The 25,065-nt window shown below is 64.4% G+C and overlaps 1 protein-coding gene across 3 annotated transcripts in view; it reads left to right on the top strand.

Annotated features, from left to right (window-relative positions):
• Positions 1-1,294: 1,294 nt before the first annotated feature.
• Positions 1,295-25,065, top strand: part of ZNF469 (zinc finger protein 469) — a 41,713-nt gene continuing 17,942 nt past the window's right edge. The window contains exon 1 of one of the 3 annotated variants that reach the window (XM_081274404.1): positions 1,295-1,415. The gene's annotated coding sequence lies outside the window, so the exon portion shown is untranslated. Of the gene's footprint in view, positions 1,416-2,786; positions 3,047-3,938; positions 4,072-25,065 lie in introns of those variants that run through there. The other 2 variants (XM_081274403.1, XM_081274405.1) reach the window with 2 other exon arrangements.

Raw genomic sequence — 25,065 nt, forward strand, 5'->3', positions numbered from 1 at the left:
GGACACCCCACCACCACCAGGCTCAGAGCCACTGGGGCACGTGCTCCTCCTGCCCTGAAGACCACTGTTGTGCCCAGCTGCTCCAGCCCAGGACCCCAGGGACCCCAGGGACTGTGAGGACAGTGGCCCCACGGTCAGTCCTGCCTCCTGGCTGGTGGCATCATGACTGTGCTCAGAAGAGCGGGCAGAAGCAGAGGTTGCTGACTTGCCCAAGGACACGCAGCTGTCAGGAAGCAGAGGGAGCCAAGCCCGAGCGGAGGCCACAGTGTCCTCCCCCAGGCTGAGTCTGTGCATGGTGGACGGAGGCCACAGAACTGACGGGGCTCTCAGGGGTTCCCTGGAGCCCACTGCCAAGACGTGGGCACCTGGAACACAGGAGTCGGGCTCCTGCCAAGGGCTGCAGACCACCATTATCTGTCCAGCCCTCTCCATTGACCCCAAGGTGCAGGGCAGAGCACACAGGCCACCCAGGAGACCTGTCCTGTGAGGCGGAAGCGCAGCGACGCCTCTGCCCCCGGGAGCAGCCTTCCCGCTGCCCACCAGTCAAGGGTGCCAGGCCTGGCCAGCTGCCCTCCCTGGCCCCGGCCTCAGCTCAGCACGCAGGCAGAGGCAGAGTTGCACAGTGGTTCCCATGCTGTTGGGACGGGCTGCGTGGGCCCAGCCCTGGTTCCCCGCTCTGGTCGTGAGCTGAGGAGCCTGCAGAGCCCAGGAGCTCAGGGCGAAACTTGCTTTGCAACCGACAAGAGGAGTTCCAACTCCCAGAGGCCACGCAGACGCAGGAGGTCTTGTCTCTCAGGAAAGACGGCCTGGTGCTTGTCCCAGTCTGTGCCAGGAGAGGACACTGCTTCACGGTGTGTGCCATCTGCTTGTGTCTGCACACTAAGGTATCAGGGCTGAGCCCGAGTGGCCATGTGACAGTATGCCCCTGGAATCTGCCGGAGGTTTCCCACTCCCCCGCCCCGCCCTGGCGGGGACCGTGGGTTTCACTTTTACATCAGGCACAAGTCAAGGCCATGACTCAGGAGGCTGCCGGCTCCCCACACCACAGGCCAAAGCCCCTCCCCAAAGTGGCCAGCCCCAGGCCTCCCGCCCCGGGCCGTGTGGGGCAAGTCCAGGGTAGCCATGGGGGAGAGGCCAGCCTGGCTCTGCTGCCCAAGGACAGCAATGACTCCAGGATCCCTCCATGGAGGAGTGACACGTGGGGCCAGAGGACTCCTCTCCATGGGACCCACTGCTCTGTGTGCTGTGATATCTCTGCCACATGCCACCCCCAGCCCCAAGTTGTGACAGCCAGACATCTCCAGTCACAGTCAGGAGAGAGGGGGCCAAAGGGTCAGGACAGGGGCAGGGGACCTGTGTGTGTACGGATGTGTGGCCTCCCTGGCAGGGGAGAGTCCTCTCCACACCTGGCCCAGGTAAGCACAGGTGAACCCACCATTAGGACCACGGCAATAGGACTGGGCGCCGGGCGAGGCTGCCGCCTCTCCAGCCACCAGCGTTCAGTGCCCAGGGCCCGAGGAGCATGTGCACATGCAGACACACACTGGTGAGTTCTGAAGCAGCAGGAGCTGGCCAGAGAGAGGACAGACGCCAAGGACCCCTGGCTCCAGGAACCAGAAAACCCACCCTGACAGGTGGGCGCAGGGCTTCCTAGCCCTTCTGCACTGTGCCCCTGGAGAGGGGCCCCCAGGCCCTGCAGGCCAGAGGTGCTGCAGAAATGGGGTCTGGGGCTGCAGGGCTGGCCCCGCTCTGTCCACACCAAGCCCACCTGTCTCACACCAGCCCTGCACAGCTAGGAAAGCAGCTTTGCTCTGCCACGTATTTAGCTCATCATAAATTGTGCATGGATTGTTCAGCAAGGGGCCTCTGCAGACCAGAAGGCCAGGAGGGGCTGGGGCCAGGAGGGGCTGGGGCCAGGAGGGGCTGGGCAGGCCTCCGCCAGGTTCTGAGGGAGGCCCTGTTCGCTGGCCACCTTGCTTTGCATGACAAAGGTGTTCCCAAGAGGGGTGAAATGGGAACTGTGTGAGGGGAGGCTCGCAGGCTCAGGGCCTTGGAGGACCAAGAGAGCTCCTTTCCGTGAAGAGCTCCCTCCACAACCTTCTTCCTAGAAGCCCACAGGTCTGGGCCTCAGTCCACCTGAAGTGGGGCAGCCCAGGGCACTTTGGCCTGGAGGCATGGGCCTCCTCTGCTCAGTCTCCTCATGGGTGAATGAAGCCCTGGAATAGAACTCCCTCCTGGCCTGGGATGCCCCTCCTCCCACCTCCTGTTCCACAACTCACTGGCCAGCGGGCAGGGGGCTCAGAGTGAAGGCCTCGGGGCTTGGGGCAGTGCCAGGTCCCACCTGCCAGAAAGTGTCCCATGGGTTCCTCCTCCCACCACACCTTTGGGGTGCCAGCCTGGTGGGCCTCAAACCAGCTGTGACCACCCCTGGCCTCTGAAGCTCAAGGAAATGTGTAGCCTTGGAGGAAGAGGACCAGAAGGGACCAGACAGCAGCAACTGGAAGCCACAGGTCGGGGCAGTTTTGTAAGAGCTGTGCTAATCCAGCCTTTCCGCCTCTGCCCTGCCCGCTGGGAGTGGGCTGTCCCGCAGCCAGAGGGGACTCGGGTAGGAGACGTGTCCATTGGGGACCACTCGGACTAGGGGGATCCCACACCTAGGAAAAACGGCACTAAAAATAGCCGAGGGGGAGGGCCGTGTAACCCAAACCGGCCTCAGCTCCGCCGACCCGCGGGCTGCCGGCCGGCGTCCGGCCTCCGCGAGCGCTGGGCCGCGGACTTGGCGGCGCGCGCCTGGGCCGGCTGCGCGGACCTGGGCAGGGTGGAGCGGCTCTCCTCTCCTCCCACCCCGCCCCAGGCGCAGCGCGGCGGCGGGGCGGCTCGGTGCCCGGCGGGCGGGCGGCCCAGGCGGGCCTGCGGTCGGGGATGAGCCCTGCGCCTCCGCGCCGCAGAGGCTGGGGCTGCGCGGCTGGGCGCCGGCGCCCCGCGCGTCCCGGGAGCTCGTCTGCGGCCGCCAGCGCGGCAAGCGGCGCGGGCCCCGGAGCGGGAGGTGAGTTCGGGCGGTGCCCGGGGGACCCAGCTTGGACGGGGCGGGGGTGTCACCAGGCTGCGTCGCGCCCTGAGCCCTCGGCGGTGCGCCGGGGCGGACCCTCCGCCTCGCTAGCGCGGCCGGGACCCCGGGCTACAGGCGCGCGGGGCCGGCAGGGCGGCCTGGCCGCTGCGCTGCCCCGAGCCTGGGCTGGCGGTTCCCGGCCGGCTCCCGGCGCAGTGCGAGCGCAGCCCTAGTCCGCAGACGGAGCGGAGCGGGACGGCGGGGCTGCGGGAAGCGCGCAGGCGGCTCATTCATTGCCGGTTGGAGTGGTTTGTCCCCCAGGCGGCCGCCTCTTCCTCCGGGCTCCCGGAGCTACTGGCCCCAGCCCGGGAGGCAGCAGCGGTGGCAGCGCCTGGGATGCCGGTGGGGTCTTTCTGTACCCGAGGGGCTCCACGCAGCTGGTTTCTGCCTGGAGGCCCCGAGGCCACGCTGCGTCCCTCGCCCAGCCCAGTGCCTCCAGGGCGGCTCCTTGCACCCAGAGAGTTTAGCTGGAGGGACCCGTGGGGACACTGCGCCCCGCGTGGCCACGGCTGGAAGGGAAGACTGGGAGGACTCACAGGGTCTTCTCCAGTTCTTTCCCCAGCAGCCCAGACCCGGGCCCTGCACCCTGGGCCTGGGGGAGAGGGACGCCCCCACAGGCGCACTGGAGGCAGGGGCAGCTGGGCCCAAGGAGACTCCGGCAAGGCTGAGGACGCTGATGGCTTTGCTGCAGGCGCTCCTGCCAGTACTGAGTAGAAGCCGTGCCACGTGTGATTGCCTTGGGGGTGGGGGAGACGGTAAAACAAAAGGTCCGAGTGGTCATGCTGCAGGGCAACTAGGTGGCAGAGTTGCTGACAGCCCTTTTTCACTCTGCAAGGTAGACTCTGGTCAGTTCTACTTGTTAGCTGGACAAAGGTGTGTTGAGTTCCTGTCTGTGTCCTGCCCTGCCCAGGTGCACCAAAACAGGCAAGACCCTGCCCTCCTGAAAATAACTGAGATACCAGGTAAAATGCCTGGGTGGCACTGGACAGTGAGGGCTGGGTGTGGAGGCGGGAGGCTGGGGCTGTGCTACTCCTCCAGGATAGGCAGCCTCTGAAGGTGGCCAGGGAGGGAGTGGCCTTCCCTGTGAGTGTGAAGGGAGAACCACACGCCTGAGCCACACAGGAAGCCCGGCCATCCTGGGGGAACTTGGGCCCCGGCAGAGAGCCTAGGACCCATAGGGAAGAGATGTGTGGCCAGCGTGACTGGCCCCTGGGCTGGCCATAGCCCTGGGTGGCGTGTAGACCAGCAAGTCCCAGGATTTCAGGGTCAAGGGGAGCTTAGAGGCCGTGCGTGCCAGCTGCCTGCCCTGCTTGGGTGTCTGCAGACCTGCTCCTGGGTCCCGACTGCTTGTACACCCCCAGCACCAGGGACGCCTGGCCCCAGCCTTTCTGGCCATCCTGCCCTGGAATGCGGGGAGGGCAAAGGCGCGCTCTGCGTCTGGGTGAGCAACGCAGCTGCCTCTGCAGAACTGACCAGTGTGCACCCTTCCTGCCCTGATGTGCCAGGTCAGTGCCTGGAGAAGTTCATGGCCCCTTCCTCAACTCCAGGTGGTCCAGGAGCAGGGCTCCCCCTCCCCCTTTCCTCTGTGATCCTGCCTCCAGGGACAGTGCCAGAGGAGGCCAGCCACCCCTCCAACTGCAGCTCTTGGCTCTGAGCCACACCTCCCACCTGACTCTGGGTCTGACACTTAGGAAGAACTCCGCTTCCCATCTGCCTCCTCATCCTCGACCTGAGGCCAAGACTAGGGGGGAGGCCATGATGGATGTCAGAGCACCAGCTCTGCACACAGGGCTGTGTGACCTTGGGCAAGTCACCGAGCCTCTCTGTGGCTTGCTTGTCCATCAGGAAGACAGCAGGCTCTTCCAGGGATCCACAGGACAAGCTGTCATGCAACTTGTAGAGGCCCAGAATGGTGGGTGCTGCCACCACAGTTACATCAGGGACCTGGGGACAGCACGGGTCTGGGGAAGGGTCTGAAGATGTAAAAGATCTCCAGAGTGCCAAGCTCTGGCTGGAAGTCCAGGGAGATGGGTGGCCAGGACACTGCAGTGCCGCTTCTCTGTCCCCTGCCTCACCCTGCTTCCTTCCAGAGGTGTTGGGCAGAAGGAACTGGGGGACAGAGGCCAGCCGGGTCCAGTTCACCCCCGCCCAGGCCAGGCCTCCAGGTCCACCTCAGGAGACTCGCCGCCCTTCCCACCTCCACTGTCCCCCCCTCCACTGGCCAGTGGCTTCACCTCTAGGCATGTCCACCTTTCCTCAGCAGGTCTCACCCCACACCTGACTGTCCCCCTTGGAGGACAGGCAGTCCAGGGTCAGGTCCCCACTGAGCCAGGCTTGGTGGGTGCCCAGCGGACACTGCAGGGCCCTGGTGGCACCTGGGCCTCCCTGTCAGGCAGTGCCCCCTGAGGGTCTGCACCGGGCTCCCGGCTCACATCCAGCTGGACTGCCCACATGGTGCCGCGTCTCCAAAGGCTGTCTGCTCCCAGGCCCCACAAATGCCCCTGGCCAGCCTCCTTCTCTGGTGGAGCTGACCACTCCACAGAGGACTGAGACGAGTGTGGTGGGGTCTGGGACTAGGTGAGGTGGGCTTGCAGTTGGCAGAACCTGTTTCTTTGGCTTCTCCCTTCCTAGTTCACCCTCACTGTCCTGTGGTGGCCACAGCTGGGCTGCAGCAACTGTCCTGGAGGACTGCCGTGACCTTGCCCTTCAGTCCCACCTTGAAGTCAGCTAAGGACCTGCCATTTCCCTGGGTAGAAGGAAAGGTGGACCAGTACCTCTGGCCAGGTTGTTCACTGCACAAGGGCACCCAGCCCATAGGCTGCTGACCACACACCCCAAGGCTGTGCCCACCCAGGAACATACCTTGTCCTGCACACCCAAAGGTGTCCAAAGCACCAGTGTGGGCCCCCGTTGAGATGTGTGTGCTGTACAAAGACTGTGTCCTCGTTCCCAAGGACTCTACAGGCCACCCCATTCCGTGTGCTGGCTGGACACTGTCCCCACAGGGGCCCAGACAGCTGAGGCCTCTGTCATTTCCGACTTGGGATCCCCTCTTCCCTCATCAGCTGCTGTCACCCGTCCAGGCTCCCCGACATTCTTCTGGGTCAATGTCATGCCCGCGGCCTCCCCCTGGGCCTGGGTGCGCCGGGCCACCCTGGGGAGTGGTGGGAAGCAGGGTGGGTAGGGACCCTGCCCTGGGAGCTGGCGGCCCCTGGCCGGCTGTGGTCAGCACTGAGCGTTCCTGCCTCCAGATGTTCCTCAGAGCCGCGGCCCCTCCCCTCCCCCGTCTGCTGCGGTTGCTGGTCCCAAGTCCCAGGGACCAGAAGGAGAGGTCAGCCGGGCGCTCCCTGGGGGCTGTGACCCCAGCGTCACACCAGAGGCTTCCTGCCCTCCCTCCAGCCTGGCTGGGTGGCAGGGGGCTCCGGGACCTCTCTCTGTTTAAACAGAGAGGGTTTCGGGAGGAGCCAGAGGGCTAGGGTGGGGCTCATGGGGAGACGCGCGGGGGGGGGGGGGGGGGGGGGGGGGGGGGCTCAGCGCCTGCCCAGACCTCTCCACCCCCAGGGCCTGAAGCAGGAGGCGCTGGGAGGGAGGCCTCCTGCCCTCCCCCAGGAGGGAGCCCGGCCCCGCGGCCTCCACCTGCTGGCCAGGCGGGCGAGTTTGGGGTCTCTGAGCCCAGGGCCAAGTCCCTCTTAGGCCACAAGCCCCAGCTGTGTCACCAAGGGTGCCAGGGACTGCCCCCAACCCTGTCCTGCATCGCGCCTGGCCCAGGAGTCGCGCCCAGGGAAGCAGAGAGTGTGAGCTAGCGGCTGCTCGGGCCAGGGACAGGTGAGCCTGGGCAGTAGTGTGCGCGCAGGGAGCCGGGAGCTGTGCCCGGGAGCTCCCTCGGCCTCGGCCCTCCTGCCAGGCGGGCCGAGCCAGCGGCAGGGCGGGGGACATTCCGTCCCCTGGCCGCCTCTCCCAGCGCCTGTCCTGTCTCTGGCTGCTTAGGGCCAGTGTCCCAGCCAACAGCCAAACAGAGCCCACATTCATGAGTGGCCGTCGGGCCCCGACCGCCTGGGCACAGTGGCCTCCTGAGAATGGACGGTGGGGAGGACCCTGAACAGCACTTTCCGCATTCCTCCAAGGCTGCCGGCCGAGGTGGCCGCTTGTAAACAAGGCCTCTTCACAGGCCCTGGCCACGGCCCCTGAGGCTGAGGACAGGCCTCTCTGCCTTCTGGAGGGCAAGAGTGGGGAGTGATGGCCGCTGGCCGGATGGCCTGGTGCCTGCAGGGCCAGGGTGTCGGAGCCCCGTCTGCCTGGGGAGGGCGCTCCCCGTGGTCCACCTGAGAGAAGCCCGCGCCACCTTCCCAGCCTCCGGCCTCCCCCGTCTGCCTCCTGACTGGGTCCACTCTCTCTGGACGTCTCGGGTGGCTTTAGTGTCGGCCTCTTGCTGAGCCACCCGCGTCCCTGCAGAGTCCTTGCAGGTGTCCGAGCGCCAGCCGAGGCAGGCACCTTCTCCAGATCCGGCCGCGCCGAGGGTCGGCCTTCCCGCCCCCATGGCACGGTGACCGTGCTGCTGTGCCTTTGAGTTCAGGTCTCTGTGGGCGTGGGCTCGTCACCCTGGTGGGCCCTGGTGAGTGGACTGCTGGGCCCGAGGGGCTCCTCGGAGGTGCCCAGAGCCTTCCCTGGCTCCAGGCCCCAGTGGGTGAGGCCCTGCCTGAGCTGTGCTGTTGGGAACTGGGCTGGGACTCAAACTCTGTCCCCATCAGGGAATGGAGGCAGAGATGGCAGCCACAACCCAGGGCCTCGCCTGTCCTGCAGGAGGCCCCAGTGAGAGGCTCGAGGCCAGCCAGGCTCCACCTCTGCACGGGCATCTCCCGCACGCCCACCGGAGCAGCCCACTGCCCAGATGTGCCCCTCAGCTCTGACGCTACCTCCCACAGGGCCCTCGGTCGTTGTGGGGTCTCTGCACTTGGGGAAGCTGAGGACCAGACCCTGTGGAGGCTGCCTCTGAGCCAACGTCATTCCAGGAGGCCTGAACGGACCCCGTGCCCAGCTATCATGGGTGGGCGGAGGCCAGGCGGCCTGTGGAGTCTCAGCTCGGGTCCCAGGGCCCCGTGTGTCCCGAGCTGGCCCGGGACAGTTCCCTGACCCAGTTCAGAACGCACCATCAGAAAGGCTGTCACCCCAGGGAGGCCGGGTGCCTGCCAACAGCCCCCAGCAGCAAGCGGTCGAAGGCCAGGGACTGGGCCAGGCAGCTGACCCATGTGGCCACGAGCGCATGGGCCTCTCCACCCCCCACAGGGGTTAGTATCCCTGCTCAGGGGGCTGCACCTGGTTGCATAAAGGGGCAGGCTGCACTCTCCCTCCGTGGGCAGGCCTGTCCTGGCTGTGGGAGGACAGTGTGGACACCACAGGTGAGGGCATGTGTGCTTCAAGAAGGCGTCTAGCAAACACTGGGCTCTGGCCAGGAGGCACGCAGGTGTGCGGCACGGTGACGCCAGCTTCCCTTCCCACTCGGCACGGCCAGCCGGGGCACTGGGGCGTGGAAAGGGGAGGCCACGGAGGCAGAGGGCCACAGGCACTGGGCTGGAGGCCAGGAGGAGCAAAGGCGGCGTTCCAGGTGGTGGGCAGTGGAGGGGTGGCCGGGGCTGGGCCTGGGGAGAGGCAGGGAGGCACCTGGCCAGGCCTGGTCCTGGGGAGAGGGTCAGGATGCACGATCCTGTCCTCAGTCTGCAGCCAGCAGCAGACCTGCCCCGCCCGACGGGCCCTTCACCAGGCCTCCAGGGGGCCACGGGCTCAGGTCAGGGCTCAGGTCAGGGCCTGCCGGGCAGCGGGTCTCCACCCGAGGTGGTCCTCACAGGAAGAAGTGCCGTGGCCCTGCTTCACAGACAAGGGAGCCGGGGCCCAAGGAAGAGAGGGACTTGCAGGACTCCCTGTGCCTGTCGACCCATGCACACCAATGGCTGCGGCTCCCAGGTGAGGTGTGCCTGCAGGGCACCGGCCAGGCCTGGCACCGGCGGGATGCTGGCCCCATGCGCATGGCCCATGCTGAGCATGGATCGTCACCCCAAGGGGCCTGGCAGAGGGGACCTCCTGCGCCCCTGCCCCAGGCACCTGCACCGCCTGCATTGGAAAGTGACCGAGCTCCCACAAGGCTCAGACTGAGCAACAGGCAGGAGTAACCCGCGCGGCCAGCCTCACGAGGGGTCTCCCTTCCCGTGACAGCACTCACTCAGGCAGGGCACCTTCCTCAGATGCAGCTGACCCCCAGCAGCAGCGCCCCGTGCAGCAGCGTCTGGAGTGTGACCAAAACTGAACTGCGCATCCCTGTCTGTCTGCAGTGGCGTTGGGTTGAGCAGCCTGGCCTGCTGCCAGGGTCTCAGCAGCTGGTGTGAGCACTGCCCACGTTGCCCTTTCAGAGGGCAAACCCACAGAGGAGCCAGAGTCCCAAGCAGGGCTCCCTGGAGCAAGGGGTGTTTGAGCTGGGCTTTGAAGGGTGACTAGGAGTTCACCGAGCATCAGGACGGGAGAGACAGTCCCCACAAAGGCCCGGCAGGCACACAGGGGCTCTGAGCGACCCAGCGCTGAACACCCATGCGCCCCAGTGGCTGCCCGGGGCCCAGCCTGTTCTCTGCTGGCTGTGTGGAACAGTGGTCAGGAGGCAGGCTGTGGACTCCACTCTGCCCCCACCTCCTGGGAGACCGTGATGCGCCACACCACCTCAGAGGCTCGTCCCTCATCTGTACAGTGGAGAGACGGGAGCAGGAAGCCTGGTGGGGCTGAGGCCATGGGGAAGGTGTGCCGAGGCCCGAGGGTGGGAGGGGCTGAGTGGCACGTGCGGTCATGAGCTCAGTGAGGACATGGGGAGGGCCGTGAAGTTGCCCTCGCACTTCCCTGGGCCCTGGCATCTGGCTCAGATCTGACCTCAGTGAAGCCCTTTGGGGGCAGTGAGTCCTAGGTCATCCTTTCAGACAAAGGGAGGACTCCAGGGAGTCCATGTTGCTGACTCCCAGGACACGTGTCCCTGGCTGGGCCTCCCTGACCCCTATGACCAGCAAAGGAGGCCAGGCTCCATGCTTCCAGGGTCCACTGAGACTGAGGAGGCACCAGGGCCCAGTGCTGGGAGGGGGGAAGCAGTGGCCCGTGGTACACCCACGAGCAGCAGGCCCAGCATGGCCTCCTCTGCTGGACTTTCAGGAGACGGCGGGAATCTGGACCTTCCTGTGCAGTCTCCTGTTTTGAAATGTCAGGAACTAATCTGGAAGTTTTGAGAGAATGTTCTGGACCCTGTGCAGGCCAGGTGTGCGCTTCAGTCAGCGCTGGTCCAGCAACACCCAGTGTAGGGTGTGAGAAGATGGCTCAGGTCACCCGGGAAGCAGAACGTCCCCGGGAGGCTGCGCCTGGAGATGGGCGAGGTGCCCTGGGCGGGGCCTGCCGCACGTGCCCAAGCCTCAGCTCACCCGCAGGCTGCTGGCAGGGGCCGCGAGACGAGGCTACGCAGGTGGCCTTCAGTGTCCCGCCGGCCGCACCTGGAAACAGGCGCAGGTGAAACGGTCTCCTTGGAGACACGCCACCGTGTCCCCGAGAGCTGGCTCCGAGTCTCCCTGACGCGCACCTCTGGGGTAGGGTGCCCACCTGGCCACGGCAGGTGTCTGCTGGCCACTCGGCCTGGCCAGGGCCTCCAGGGCCTGGCCCCGCCCGCTGCCCCTCACCCTGGCCCTCCTTGTGCTCTGGAGCTTCTCGTGTCTGTGGTGGCCATCGTCCTCTTCCCTCTCGGGGACTCACTTCCCAGGGTGGGGTCAGACTTGGGAGCTGGAGGACCCTCGGATTCCCTGCTCCCAGCCAGCGGGGCTGCCCCTCACAGGCCACCTCCCCACCTGTGGCTGTGGCCCTGTGACGTGGCCCTCGCAGCCCCGTCCCGGGCCTGGCCGGTGCTGTCCCCACACCCAGTTCCCTGCTCAGGCCCTGCACGGGCACCTGCTGTAGGTCGCTTGAAGTGCTCGGCAGAACCCACTCCACTGGGTGCTGCCGGGACCTCCGTTGTCCCTTTGAACATCTACCATTGCAAGCTGGTTCCTGGGGCTTAAGACTGTCATCGTCACTGTCACCGTCCTGAGTCCAGGAGCCCAGCCAGGCCCTGGTACAGAGGCCCCAGGAGCGTGGACGTGGAATAGGTCCGGGCATGTGTGGGTGGGTGGCTCTCTGCAATCTCAGTAAACATCTGGCCACAGGGCCTGGCAGGAAGCTGACCTCCGGGCACCACTCGGCGGGCAGCCGGACAGGCTATAAATACATTCTGACCCCAGACCAGCCCACAGGCATTCCTGCCCCGCCCGCCCCAGAGTGCCCTTCCAGCAGAAGAAAGGCAGCTGGTGGGCCCTGAGCCTGGCGGAGGTGACCACTCCCGGGGAGTGGAGACATGCCACCCAGGGTCAGCTCAGGCCCTCGGCGTCTGAGCGCTCTCTGACCAGGGCCTGCCCAGCCCCTGGAGGCCACATTTAGCTCTGGAAGGGCTCCCTGTGCCGACGGCCTGCTTTTCTTTGGTGTCTGGGCTGTAGTTATGCCGGGTGGGGGCCTGGGGACTCATCAGAGTCTCTGGGGGCTGCGGGCTGCACCTCCGGGGCAGCCGACGGGACCCGCTGAGGAAGGCAGGTGGCCTGGCCAGGCGGTGCTGCAGCGTGTGGCCCCAGAGGGGCCAGTGGGGCTCGGCACGGAGCCAGGGCGCTGCGGAGGCGCTTCACCTGCGGGAGCCCAGGTTTTCCGGCCCTGGTGTCACAAGGCCTGGCTCCTTGGGTGGACAGGGACCCTGTGGCTGGCGATTGGTCTGAAAGGCCACAACCAGCCATCGCTGTCACCACAGAGGTGGAGAGCGCACTGCTCCACCAGCCCTTGGCAGCCCGGGAAAGGCCATCAGGTTCCCAAGTGCAGATGAGTGTTGGCCTCAGACAGGGAGGGCTCAGGGCTTCACCTGCTCTGACTGAGGGACCTGGCTCAGGACGTCCCCGGTGCAGTGGTGGCGTGAGGACACAGGCCAGCAGCATGGCCCCTGGCCTTTGATGTATTCGTTTTATGTGGTGCTGAGGATGGAACCCGGGCCTCATACGTGCTGGTCAGCTGCTCTGGCCCGAGCCCAGCCCAGCCCCTAGACTGGACTTGTAAACCTGCTCCGTGGGGTGTCCCTGGTGATTCTGACCCTGCCTTTGAGGCCAGGGAGCCGGCGTGTGGCACCTCTTAGGAGCTGCCTGTGGCCAGGGCAGCGAGGGGCAGACCTGTAGGCTCAGGCAGGATCTCCGTCCTGGCCGCTGGGCCACTCAGGGCCTCCCGTTGGTGAGTGTGTGGCATAGCGGCTGCACCTGTGGTTGTCTTGCCCCGAGGCACAGCTGGCATCAGGGACCACGAGCCAGCAGGAGCCCAAGGGAGCGTGGCCGCGTGTCTGCAGGCACTTGGAGCCCTGTGAACACGTGGCTTTCACAAGGTTCCGCCTCACAGCCCTGCAGGCACCTCTGTCCCTCAGGGTCCCCGAGCCTCTCAGCTGATTGCACCCCTGCCTGCTCCCTGTGCCCAGCCATGGCTTTGCCTGGGTTGGCTGCCATCCTGGGGCTGCACTCGCGGCCATGTCCCAGGCAGCACAGCCCTGGGGCCCCTGTGTGGAGGTGAAGTCTGACCGTGGGCGTCAGGAGGCCACGGCCAGGAAGAAGATGCCCCATGGAGAACAGGTCAGGGGCTGTGTTCAGGCCGGTGTGTAGCTGCCACCGGGTCCCCGTGCCCCTACTCTGGCAATGGTGTCAGGTGCCACCCTCGCAGGGTCCCCAGCCATGTGTGCCGTCCCCGCAGGGTCCCCAGCTGCGGGCCATCCAGGCACTGCCTCAGCATGGTGCCCACACTTTGCCTGCTCTCTAGTGCCCATCCTCGCAGCGCCCCCAGGCAGGACATGGGCGGCACTGTAGTCCCCACCTGAGGCCCAGCAGCTGAGGTGACCTGTCCAAGGTTTGTGGCCAGCAGGGAGGTGGGGTGGCAGCCGGCAGGAGCCCTCTGCAGTGCATCCTCCTCACTCCACACCGGGCATCGTGCAGCCCCTGAGAGCTGCGGGCAGCGTGGCTCGCAGGGCACAGGGGGTGGCCCAAGCCAGCCTGCGGTTCTGCTGTCCATCAGAGTGTGTGCTGCGATCAGTGAGGCCCCTGTACTCTCCATGGGTTCAGGTCTCCAGGAAAGCCCCCAGCCCGCCTCCGTTTCTGGTCCTGCTTCGGATCCGCTGAGTGCTGCCTCCCGTGACCTTTCCTCTGGCGGCTGAGCTGTCCCTTACCTCGCCTTATGCTTAGTGTCCCTCGAGCATGAGCGACAGACACAACTCAGCACAGAAGGCGTTATGGCTGGCGAGACTGCAAAGTCCACAGAACGAGCAGCTTCAGGCAGAGCCGTATCCAGGTTCTCAAACGGCACCATCGGAATCTGCTCCCTTCACCTCTGGGCTCTGCTTCCCCACACGTCTCTGACTCCAGGAGTGCTTCCTCAGGGTGGCCAAGAGGCCTAGGGGCTCAGCCTTTGATGGCCCCAGAGATGAAAGGATGGATAGATATGGAGAGAAGAGGCAATAGGGAGACAGAGATAGATACAGAGAGACAGGCAGAGATAGATGATAGATGATTGATAGATAGATGATAGATAGATAGATAGACAGACAAACTAAGGACCCTCCACAGTTTCAAGCAAAAAGGGAAATCCAGACTTCAGAAGGCTGGACAAGGTCGCTGCCCCCACAGGAACCAGAGCTGACCAGGAAGGAGGATCTTTCCCTTCTCTCATCCTTAAGAGACAGGCAGAACTAGAGGTCTCCAGGAAAGCCCCCGCTCCACCTGCAAGTCCTGCAAGTGCCCCTGCCATCTAGCTCCCACAATGCCATGTCCTCGGACAAAGGTGAGGGACAAACAGGGCATTAACGGGTAGTGGAACAGTTGCTTACCCAGATCATCAATGGGCCAGGGATGGAGTATAGCACATGGGGTCCCAGCACCCAGATTATAGTCCCAACAACACATGAATGGGTGGTGGGTGGATGGATGGATGGTGGGTGGATGGATGGATAGTGGGTAAATGATGAATGGATAGATTGTGGGTGGATGATGGATGGATAGAGGGATGGATGATAGAGGGATGGATGATGGATAGATGGATGGATGGAAGGGTGGGTGGATGGATGGATGGATGGATGGTGGGTGGATGGATGGATGGTGGGTAAATGATGAATGGATAGATTGTGGGTGGATGATGGATGGATAGAGGGATGGATGATAGAGGGATGGATGATGGATAGATGGATGGATGGAAGGGTGGGTGGATGGATGGATGGATGGATGGTGGGTGGATGGATGGATGGTGGGTAAATGATGAATGGATAGATTGTGGGTGGATGATGAATGGATGATAGATAGATGGATGATGGAGGGATAGATGGATGGATAGATGGGTTGGTGGGTGGTGGGTGGATGATGGATGGTGTATGGATGATGGATTGTGTATGGATGAATGGATGGTGGATAGATGGGTAGATGATGGATGGATGGTAATGGATGGATGGGGTGGGTGGATGGATGGATGGTGGGTGGATGATGGATAGTGGGTGGTTAGGTGGATGGATGGATGGTGGGTGGATGATGGATGGATGGTAGGTGGATGGATGGATGGATGGAGATGGATGGATGGATGGATGATGGATGGATGAGTGGTGGGTGGATGACGGATGGTGTATGGATGAATGGAGAGTGGGTGGGTGAGTGGATGGATGGATGATGAGTGAATGATGGATGGATGGTGGGTGGAGGGATGGTGGGTGAATGCATGGATGGTGGGTGTAGATGGATGAATGGATGATGGGTGGATGGATGATGGGTGGATGGTGAGTGGGTGCATGGATGGATGATGGATGGTGGATGGATGATGGATGTATGGTGGGTGGGTGGGTGGATGATGGATGGATGGTGGGTGGATGATGGATGGATGGTGGCTGGATGATGGTGGGTGGGTGGATGGATGCTTGGAGGTGGATGGATGTATGATGGATGATGGATGAATGGGTGGTGGGAGAATAATGGATGGTATATGGATGAATGGAGAGTGGGTAGGTGGACGGATGGATGGTACATGGATGGATGGATGGTGGATGGATGATGGATGGTGGGTGGATGATGGGTGGATGGTGGGTGGGTGGATAATGGATGGATGGTGCGTGGATGGTGGCTGGATGATGGTGGGTGAGTGTATGGATGGTTGGAGGTGGATGGATGAATGATGGATGATGGATGAATGGGTGGTGGGTGGATAATGGATGGTATACGGATGAATGGAGAGTGGGTAGGTGGACGGATGGATGGTACATGGATGGATGGATGGATGGATGGTGGGTGGACGGATGGATGGATGGTAGGTGGATGATGAAAGGATGGTGGGTGGATGGTGGGTGTGTGAATGGATGATGGATAGTGGGTGGATGATGGATGGAGGTGGGTGAATGATGGATGGTGGGTAGATGATGGATGGATGGTGGGTGGATGGTGGGTGGGTGGATAATGGATGTATGGTGCGTGGGTGGTGGCTGGATGATGGTGGGTGGGTGGATGGATGGTTGGAGGTGGATGGATGAATGATGGATGATGGATGAATGGGTGGTGGGTGGATAATGGATGGTATATGGATGAATGGAGAGTGGGTAGGTGGATGGATGGATGGTACATGGATGGATGGATGGATGGATGGTGGGTGGGTGGATGGATGGTTGGAGGTGGATGGATGAATGATGGATGATGGATGAATGGGTGGTGGGTGGATAATGGATGGTATACGGATGAATGGAGAGTGGGTAGGTGGATGGATGGATGGTACATGGATGGATGGATGGATGGATGGATGGTGGATGGATGATGGATGGTGGGTGGATGATGGGTGGATTGTGGGTGGGTGGATAATGGATGGATGGTGCGTGGATGGTGGCTGGATGATGGTGGGTGGGTGGATGGATGGTGGGTGGATGGATGGTTGGAGGTGGATGGATGGTTGGAGGTGGATGGATGAATGATGGATGATGGATGAATGGGTGGTGGGTGGATAATGGATGGTATACGGATGAATGGAGAGTGGGTAGGTGGACGGATGGATGGTACATGGATGGATGGATGGATGGATGGTGGGTGGACGGATGGATGGATGGTAGGTGGATGATGAAAGGATGGTGGGTGGATGGTGGGTGTGTGAATGGATGATGGATAGTGGGTGGATGATGGATGGAGGTGGGTGAGTGATGAATGGTGGGTGGATGATGAAAGGATGGTGGGTGGATGGTGGGTGTGTGAATGGATGATGGATAGTGGGTGGATGATGGATGGAGGTGGGTGAGTGATGAATGGTGGGTAGATGATGGATGGATGGTGGGTGGATGATGGATGGGTCTTGGCCCACTCTTTTGGCTCAAGTAAGCAAGCAGTGCAAGGGACCTTTAGGCAGAGCTGGGTCCAGGTGCTCAAGCAATGGCAGGATCTACTGACCAGGGGAGGCTCAGCCCACTGGACCCACACGGATGGGGAGGCAGTTCCTAGAAGAAACCAAGATGTTACTAACAATTGGGAGGCTGGCCGTGGGCAGATGAGAAACAGATGTCCACACAGAGGGGACCTTTGCAGCCATGAAGATGGGCCAGGGTGGAAACGAGGCCAAGCGGGAAGACCCTGCACCCTGGCGGGCTGGGGAGGGCCATGGGGAGGGGCTGGGAGAGGGTTGCAGAAGGCCCAGGGAGCCTCCAACACTAAGTGGGGCGAAGCAGGGGGTGCGGCTGCCCCCGCAGACCCCGGTGCCCACGTTCCCCTGAGAAATGCAGATGGGGCTCGGAGTGTCCGGCACCAGGCTCAGCCCCACCCCCTGCTGCCGTGGGCCACTGCGGCTGTGCTAGCCACAGCCCATCTGCTGCCCCACGGCACAGCAGAGCTCTGCGCTCTTGGCCCAGAGCAGACAAGGCCTGCAGTTCAGCAGCTGGACGGCTCTGCGTCCCCGACCCCAGAACAAGCACACGGCACTGCTGGCAGCCAGGAAGCGTAACGTGGCTGATGGCCCTGGGGACTTTGAAGGAAGCTAATTAAAATCGGCTGAGAGGAGGGAGCTGGAGGTGGGGAGCCAGGGACAGCTCTCCACAGGGGCAGGAGGGAGCAGCCAGGGCCATCACACCAACATGGCCTCCCGTCAGCCCCCAGCCAGGCCCAGCCACCCAGACCAGAGGTGACAGCAGCAGGGACACCATCCTTCCTAAGGCCTCTGCTGCCAGGAAACCATGTGGGAGGACGTGGTGGGCCTCCAGTGACCGTGTGCAGTGCCTCTGTGCCGGTGGTCTCAGGTAGCCTCCGCGGGCCTCAGCTTACCCCACACCCTGGGTGCCCTGCTGAGCCTCTGGCCCGCTGCCCTCTTCCTCAGAGAGAGCTCCCTGGCGGGGGGCTGAGGGCTGCCCGTCCAGCAGGTGTCCGTGGGTGTATAGGCAGCAGAGGCCTCTGCACATCCTTCCTGCTCCTCCTGTTATAAAAGCTGGCGCTGCTCTGGGGCACAGTCTCGGGGGCTTGGCCCGGCCCCGAGCCCCTCCCTGGGCCCCTGCGCCCCTCCTGCCACACAGAGGGGCCCATAGCAGGTCATGCCAGGGAGGACAGGGCCACTGCCCTTGCGTGGCCGGCCCCTCCCCTCCCCGCAGCTGTGTGTGTGCTCACAGGGCCACGTGGCTGGCTGGGCCCTGGACGGAACTTTCTTTTATCCCCTACAGTCCTCCTTACCTAGAAAGCTGCGTGGACACGGTATTTTTAGAAGACAAACTGGCTGTCTCTGCACTGTTAGAGATGGGGCTTTGAGGACTGGCCCCGCCCAGTGCTGGGGCAGCCAGGGGCCTTTGGGTCTTTGCCCTCCACCCACTGTGCCTCCTGGGGAAGCCCAGCACCCCGTGGCCCGTGGACCTTGTGGCCAAGCAATGTGGAGGTCCCCGGGGCAGGCAAGCGGGGGTCTCCCTGGCTGGAGGCAGCTTCTGCCTTGAGTCCGGGCCTTGGAGCCCCGGGGGATAGTCCTGGTCTGTGTCGACCCGCTCCCGGCCACCCACCGGGCTGTCTCCAGCTCGGCCAGGTCTCTGCCAGGAGCCGGGCGTCCGGCAAGGGTGGTCCCTGGAGAGGGCGCGGCAGGCATCCGATTCCACGCTATGTGCACTCTGAGGGGGTCCCAGTGCCCACAGGCCCCACCTGTGCCCAGGGTCAAGTTCACCCCAGGTGGTGGTGGTGCTTTAGGCCTGCAGCACCCAGTCGCCTTGTCCATGGCGCCTGGTGTCCAGCCCTCCTGAGCCCTGTCCTGCATGCTGAGGCAGGAGGAAGGGACGCCACCTGGCCGCGCCACAGGGACAGCACCCACTCACGCCTGCCTGGCCTCCCGCTCTGTGCAGCTAGCCTGCAGGAGGGGCCACGTGGAGCAGGAGGAGGGCTGTGGCCGGCCACCTCCCAGGACACGGAGCTGAGCAGGACCAAGGGTCAGGTCACGCCATGCCCTCATTTCTGACAGGAAAGTGGACAGGCCTGTCTGCACCTGCTGGGGCAGCGGGAGGGCAGGCCAGTGTGTGCATGGTAACGGCGAGGCGGTCGCTGGCGCTCTGAGAGGCCAGCCCTGTGCCGACTGCTCTGCATGTGCCATCTGATGGACCCCACGAACCCTGCCAGGCAGGGCAATTGCCAGGCCATCTGAAGGCGGGCACACGAGGCTCAGCGAGGCTAAGTAAGTTGCCCCAGGCCACAGAGCAAAGCAGTGGGTGTCCCTGCCCGTCACTGGCACCTGGACTGCACGGGGGCCCGAGGTTGGCGGCCCCACCCAGAGGGAGCAGGGTCCTGCTCTGAGGGTCAGCCTGCCTTGAGGGCTTCTGCTGACAGTGGTCAGGGCTCAGGGTGGTGCCACTGGCAAAGTGTCTCCTGGGTGCTGTCTATGCCCCAGACCTGGAGGCTACGGAGACAGAGGAGGCTGTCCATGCTGGCCACTGCTCTCAAGCCACCCTCTTCCTTCTTAAGTGACAGGGACATCCAATCCAGCCTGGCAGGCAGAGAGCCGGTCCCACCCATCACCCTCACCCTAGGGAGGTGCCTCACCCACTGCCTTCTGCTGTAAACTCCAGGCCTCTCTCAGGGTCTCTTGCGTCCCTCTCAGGACACGGAGCTCCAGGGTCTGGGCTGGAAGGCCTTCAAGGGGCCGACCCCTGTGGCTTGGGAAGGGGGCCGGGCTGGTCAGGGCGGTCCCAGGCTCAGGGCGGCTGGAGACCTGCAGCTGGGCAGGGTCTGCTGGGGCCCTGAGAGCGGGAAGTGGAGGGAGCGTGGGAGTGGGCAGGCCTGGCCACACTGTGGGCGTGAGCCGGGGAGCCCAGCGCCCTGCGGCCACCTCGCCTGACAGCAGGTGCCTCGGGTGCCTCCCTGACCGCGGCCCTGGGTCCCGGGTGGGTGGGGTGTTCCTGGAGAACACTGCCACCCACAGGTGCCCCCCCTTCCGTAGGGAAGGGGCCAAGCCTGCGGCGCCTGCTCCCCGCTGGCCTTGGTGGCCAGAACTCAGAACTCAGCCCTCCGAGGCCTCTGCCTCCTGGTCACATCCTGGCGGTCTCTGCGGCCTGCTCCCTCTTCCCTGAGCCTCCGACCGCACCTCTGCAGGTCTCGAGAAGTGCAGCTGGGAGTAAGGGGAGGGATGGTGTCCTGGGCCCCCGCGAGGGGCTGGACTGACCAGAGCCCCGTCAGCAGACACGGGTGGCGACTGAGGCGCTCCACTGTCCCCAGCCGCTCCTGGTCATCCTGCTGACGTGGCTTCTCGGGCTGCCCCTGCCCCAGACAGCCTCCTGCACCCCGTCAAAGCAGACAGGCCCTGGGTGTTTCCAGTCCCACAGAGCACCCCGCTTCTTCCCGCCTGCTGTCCTCCAGCTGATGGAGGAAGGCCCCGGGTGGGGGGAGGGACCAGGCCACGCTGCTGGCGCCGCCCACAGGGGCCCAGGGAGCAGCGCGGGATGAATGTCAGCCTTATCCAGCCGGCCAGCCCTGCCCGCAGTCAGCCGCGATGGCCAGCCCCGCCCGCGGGCCCCTCTGCCGCGGGCTGCTGGGGCCAGGGCTGGGGCTGGGCCCTGGGCAGCAGCCTGGGCCTTGCGGCCAGAGACCCGGGAGTGTGGCCTGGAGCGGGGGTGCCTGCCCAGGGACGTCGGCCAGGCCCCCAGTCTCAGCTGCTGGGACACACTGGACTGTCCCTCGTCCGCAAGGTGGGGAGGGCCTGTGAGGCATGGGCGAGTGGGCCCTCGAGACAGGACCCAGAGTCCGCACTGCGAAGCACAGGCCCAGGGAGGGCAGGAGGAGGCCACCCAGTAGTGGGGGGACATGCCCCCACCTTGCCACGTGAGTGTGTCTCCTGGGCACTTTGAGGGCAGGTACCAAGCGGAGACGTGAGGCTTGATGAGGAGGCTGCCCAGGAAAGGCAGGGGCATCTGGTGGGGCCAGCAGAGCCCGTGGCAAGCAGAGGTGCCTGGCGGTGTGGGCGTACCGTGTGGGGCGGGAAGTGTCTTTCCATACGGTCCTGGCTGCCCAGAGGGGCTGCAGCGTCCCGGGAGGCTGAGGGGTGGTGCAGAAGCCCCGGGCTGCAGACTCGGTGCAACTCCCAGGAAGCCCCGGCAGAGATGCCAGCCTGACCTGGCTCCATGCCCACGCTGGGAGGCCCCACAGTGCGCCCACAGCTGCCCTATGCTGGTTGCCCCTGGGACCTGCCCCCTTGCTTGGTCTCCTGCTGGCGCCGTCCAGCCGCAGACCAAGAGGTGCTGGGGGCCTGTCACACACCCTGCCCTCTGCAGGGCCCACGCGGTCCCCACCTCAGGCCCGCACCTCCAGCTCGTTCCTCTCCTGCCCCAGGCCAGACTGCAGGGCTGCACAGTGTCCACTTGGTCATGGGGCCTCTCTGCACCCAGACCTGGCCACAGCCCGGCGCTCTCCCTGCTGGTGGCCTCTCACGGCCTGCTGTGTGACGCCCTCACCCTCTCTGAGCTGCATGGGGAGCTCACACGAGCCTGTTCTGATGGACTCTCCTGCCCCAGTAGTGATTCTGGAGTCTCTGGAACTTTCCAGAGCATGGCAGTCCTTCAGCCAGCGTGGGGCAGGTGGCCTCTCGGGGCCTGCAGGGATGTGTGTCCGTCTCATCCCCAGCAAGGCCCAGGCCTCCCTCAGTGCTGGCTAGAGGAGTGGGCGGGCGGGGCCTGGCAGAGATGGCCTGGAGGCTGCCCTGCCAGGGACAGGTCACCCCAACCCGTGCAGCTGGGTCTGGCCCCACGGCCTCGGCCCACACAGTAGTCATTTGTTTTATATGAAGTTGTTACCAGAGTGCAAAAATGGGGAGATTTCACTTTAAAACCTGGATTTCTGGCTTTTCCTGAAAACCCTGGAAGCCTTCAGTGCCCGGCACCTCTGGCCGGCAGGACCTGGCGCCCACTCCCGGCACAGCACCCTGTGGGAAGGGGCGGAGCAAGGCGGGTCCCCACAGTGCAGCCTCCGGCTGGATGGAGCCTCCCTGCACAGTCTGCGAGGCCCCTCCCGTCAGTGTCCCTGGCTCGGGGACGCGGGATGCAAGCTCTATGTGGCACTTACCTGGTTCCATGCCTTTAGCTAGGTAAGCTCTGGGGTCCGAGAGGAAGGGGCCCAGGTGACAAGAGCCAGGGAGGAGCCCCGAGGGGCAGCTCCGGGGCAGGTCGCATCTCTCTGACCGGGCCTGGCCCACCGCCCTCCATCTCTGACCCCCACCCCGGACAACCCTCTGGCAGTGGCGGCCCTGGTGGCCAGGAGGGCCAGCCAGGCAGCAGAGGTTCCTGGCTCCCAGGCCGCAGGGCTGCCGTATAGACAGTAAATTACAGGCCCCGACAGGCGCGGCGCTGGGAAGGGCTGTCCCCAGGCTGAGTCCTGGCGGCCAGTTTCCCGCACGGCTGGGCTGCCTGAGCCTTTCTGGGACCCACTCGATTCCAGGAGCAGGGACGTTGGTCAAGGCCAGCCCCGTCAGCCTGCAGACCCAGGCCGATGGAAGACCAGCGCCCTGCGGGGTCTCCCGCGAGGTGAGGTGGCTCCTGCGGGTGTTCGGTCCACCCCGATGCCCAGCCAGGAGCCTGGAGCTCAGCTCCTCGTCCTGGGTGGGTGAAGGGCCAGCGTGGCCAGGAGGGCAGAGTGCAGCTCGCTTCACGGCAGCCGGCGGCCTGCGGGGCCACGGTGGGCGGAGCAGGGCAGGAGGGAGCCAGCGTGCGCTTAGGAAAACCCCCAAGTCTCGGAGACCACGTCCCTCTGCCTCCTCGGGGTCCCCATGGGACAGCAGGAAGGGAGCACCACTCCACATCTCCACAGAAGAACCCGGGGCCACAAATGGGCCACCAGAAGGCCTGGGCAGGAGGCGTGAGGGCAGCCACCAGACCTGGGAATTGAGAGGTGATGGGTTCCTGGAAGAGAACAGAAGAGCAAAAGCCCTGTGGCCAGCCAGAGACAGTGCCTTGAAGGACAGGAGTTGATGGCGTCCTTGATTCAGCTTGAGCTGAGAGAGCCGGGGCAGCAGCAGGGCCCCTCTGTCCTCTCAGGCTGGGGCTGCTGCCCTGGGGACAGGACAACTGAGGATGCCCAGCAGGAGGATGGCCCACAACTGGGCTCTGCAGAACCAGGCATGCAGAGCCAGGGGCCCATCTCTGAACAGCCTGGCCAGATGTCCACCCACCACCCAGTTGGCCCTTCCTGGATGGAATCCCAGCCCTCAGGAGAGGGTGCCCGTAGGTCAGCCAGATCCGTGTGGGTCCTCGGGAGTGCCCAGAGACTGAGGCCACACAGAAACCTGGCCTGCCACCCAGGAACCTTGCAGAAGATGGTAGCCCTGGGGAGGTCACTGCCTGAGCGCCTACAAGCAACCCCTGACCCGCATCCTCTCCCTGGTGTGGGCCTTAGGGGAGCCCCTTGGTCTCTGAACCTCGGTTTCTCACCTGAGCCACAGAACAGAACTCTCAAGGGGATGGAGGCTGTGGTGCAAGAGAGACCCTGGAGCATGGGCCACCCCCAGACCAGGGCCAGTCAGGCCTGCCGCCCGGCCCCAGCCCCACCTCCTCACCAACCCCCCCCCTCCCTCAGGTCCTGCCCGTCTCCCGGGTGGTGCACACCAGGACCCTCCCCACCGGGAACTGCCATGCAGGGGGGACTCCGGGCGCCCGGGCGCCCTGTGCAGGTGTCCCCAGGGTGATCCCAGATTGGTCACCTGGACCATCTTCCAGGACACGACAGGGACCAGCTTGTCCAGGAGCTGACAAGAAGCCACAGGAGAACGGGCAGACCTGGACTGGGGTGGGAGTGGGGTGACCTGGAGTGGCCCCGCGTCTCTGGCCTCACTCAGTTTCCTCATCTGCAGACTATGACCGAGTCCCCGCTGCCAGGAGTGTGGCCGTGATGGGGGCAGCAGCACCCTCACACCGCGGGCTGCACAGAGCCTGGGAATCCTCACCCACATGTGCCCTGAGGCGGCAGGTGCCCGCCCAGCCTCCTGCCCGGCCTCCCGCCCGGCCTCCCACCCAGCCTCCCACGGCCCAGCTAATCCTCTTGTCCCTGAGAAGCAAAATTATCATCACTTTTAATTGAAAAAAGAGGCCGATAGGATTCTGAGCCACGGCAGGAGAGTAATTAGCACAGCCCCAGGCCCGAGGGGGCTCATTAATCTGTCACTCAGGAGACGGGATCGTAAAGCTCAGCTGCCACTGCTGAGCTCAGAAGTGGGCACCAGTGACCTCCAACAGGGCCACGTTCTCCCTTCCCCAGGCGGAGCCCTCGCCAGGGTGAGATGGGCTGGGTCTCCAGAAGCCAGAGAGGTGGTCCTCTGCTCAGGATGGACAGGTCCAGGCTCTGCTCCAAGCTCGTCCCCCTCGCTCTCCCTGGCTGCCTCCCATCCCACCTGCCGGGTCCCACTCCGGGTGAAGGCGTGGTGGGTGACACTGCAGGCCTCCCACGGCTCAGCCCGGGGCTCTGACCCAGAGGGTCCGGGTGCCCCAGTGAAGGTCAGGGAAAGAGCCCCCTACGGGCAGTGTGTCAGTCCCAGGATTGGGTGCGGCTCCGCCAGGAGAGGCTGCCGTCTGGGACAGGCAGCACGTGTCGGTGGCCGCTGTGAGGATGGAGTGCTAGCCACTGTCCCCACAAAGGCCTCCAGCACTGTCCACCCTCCCAGTCCTCTCAACGTGACCTACAGGGCCAGTCTGGCTGAGGCTGAGGGGCTGGGGCCCAGGCACTGAGCATTCCTTGTGGAGGACAGGGTCAGGTGACCTGGTGTCCACTCTAGCCAGAGCCAGTCTGCCGCTGTGTGGCTTCAGGCAGACCAACACCCTCTCTGAGCCACTCTTCCCATCTGTGAAGCGAACGTGCTGGTCAAGGTACCCCCAAAAGTCCTTGTTCCCGTGCTCCCGGCGGAACTGCTGGACAGCTCATCTCAGGGAAATCCTTCCCGTCTCTGGTCTCAAAGCGGGTGCCTCAGAGCCTGGGGCTCACTGCGGTGGGCACCACTGTGCCCTGCCAGCCCACACTGCCCTCCGGGCGCCAGCCGGCAGCCCTAGGCCAAACCACTCCTGGGGCTCAGAGCGGCCTCGTCTGGCTCTATGCACCGCGGCTGGCTGGGGCGCTGGGGCCACCAGTCCCTGTCCAGTCCTGTAAGCCCAACGCATGCGGGTGCCCAGGAGGCTGAGGGAGGAGCCATTGGACTTGGGCTGAGGGTCAGGACGGGCTGACCCTCCAGGTGCCCCTGAGGCAGAGCAGGACTGCAGGGCCAGGAGAGGCAGGCCCGTGTCTAGGAGAGCTTCTGGGGGCCGAGCTGCCTGAGGCTGTGGGCTGGGTCAGGAGGACCTGGCGCTCCTCTGGAGGGCTGGTGGGTTCAGGGCGCGAGGCGGCTGGTCAGGAGCAATGTCCAGCCCT

The sequence above is a fragment of the Spermophilus citellus genome (genome assembly GCF_964194105.1).
Source record: "Spermophilus citellus genome assembly, chromosome: 18".
Lineage (NCBI taxonomy): Eukaryota > Metazoa > Chordata > Mammalia > Rodentia > Sciuridae > Spermophilus > Spermophilus citellus.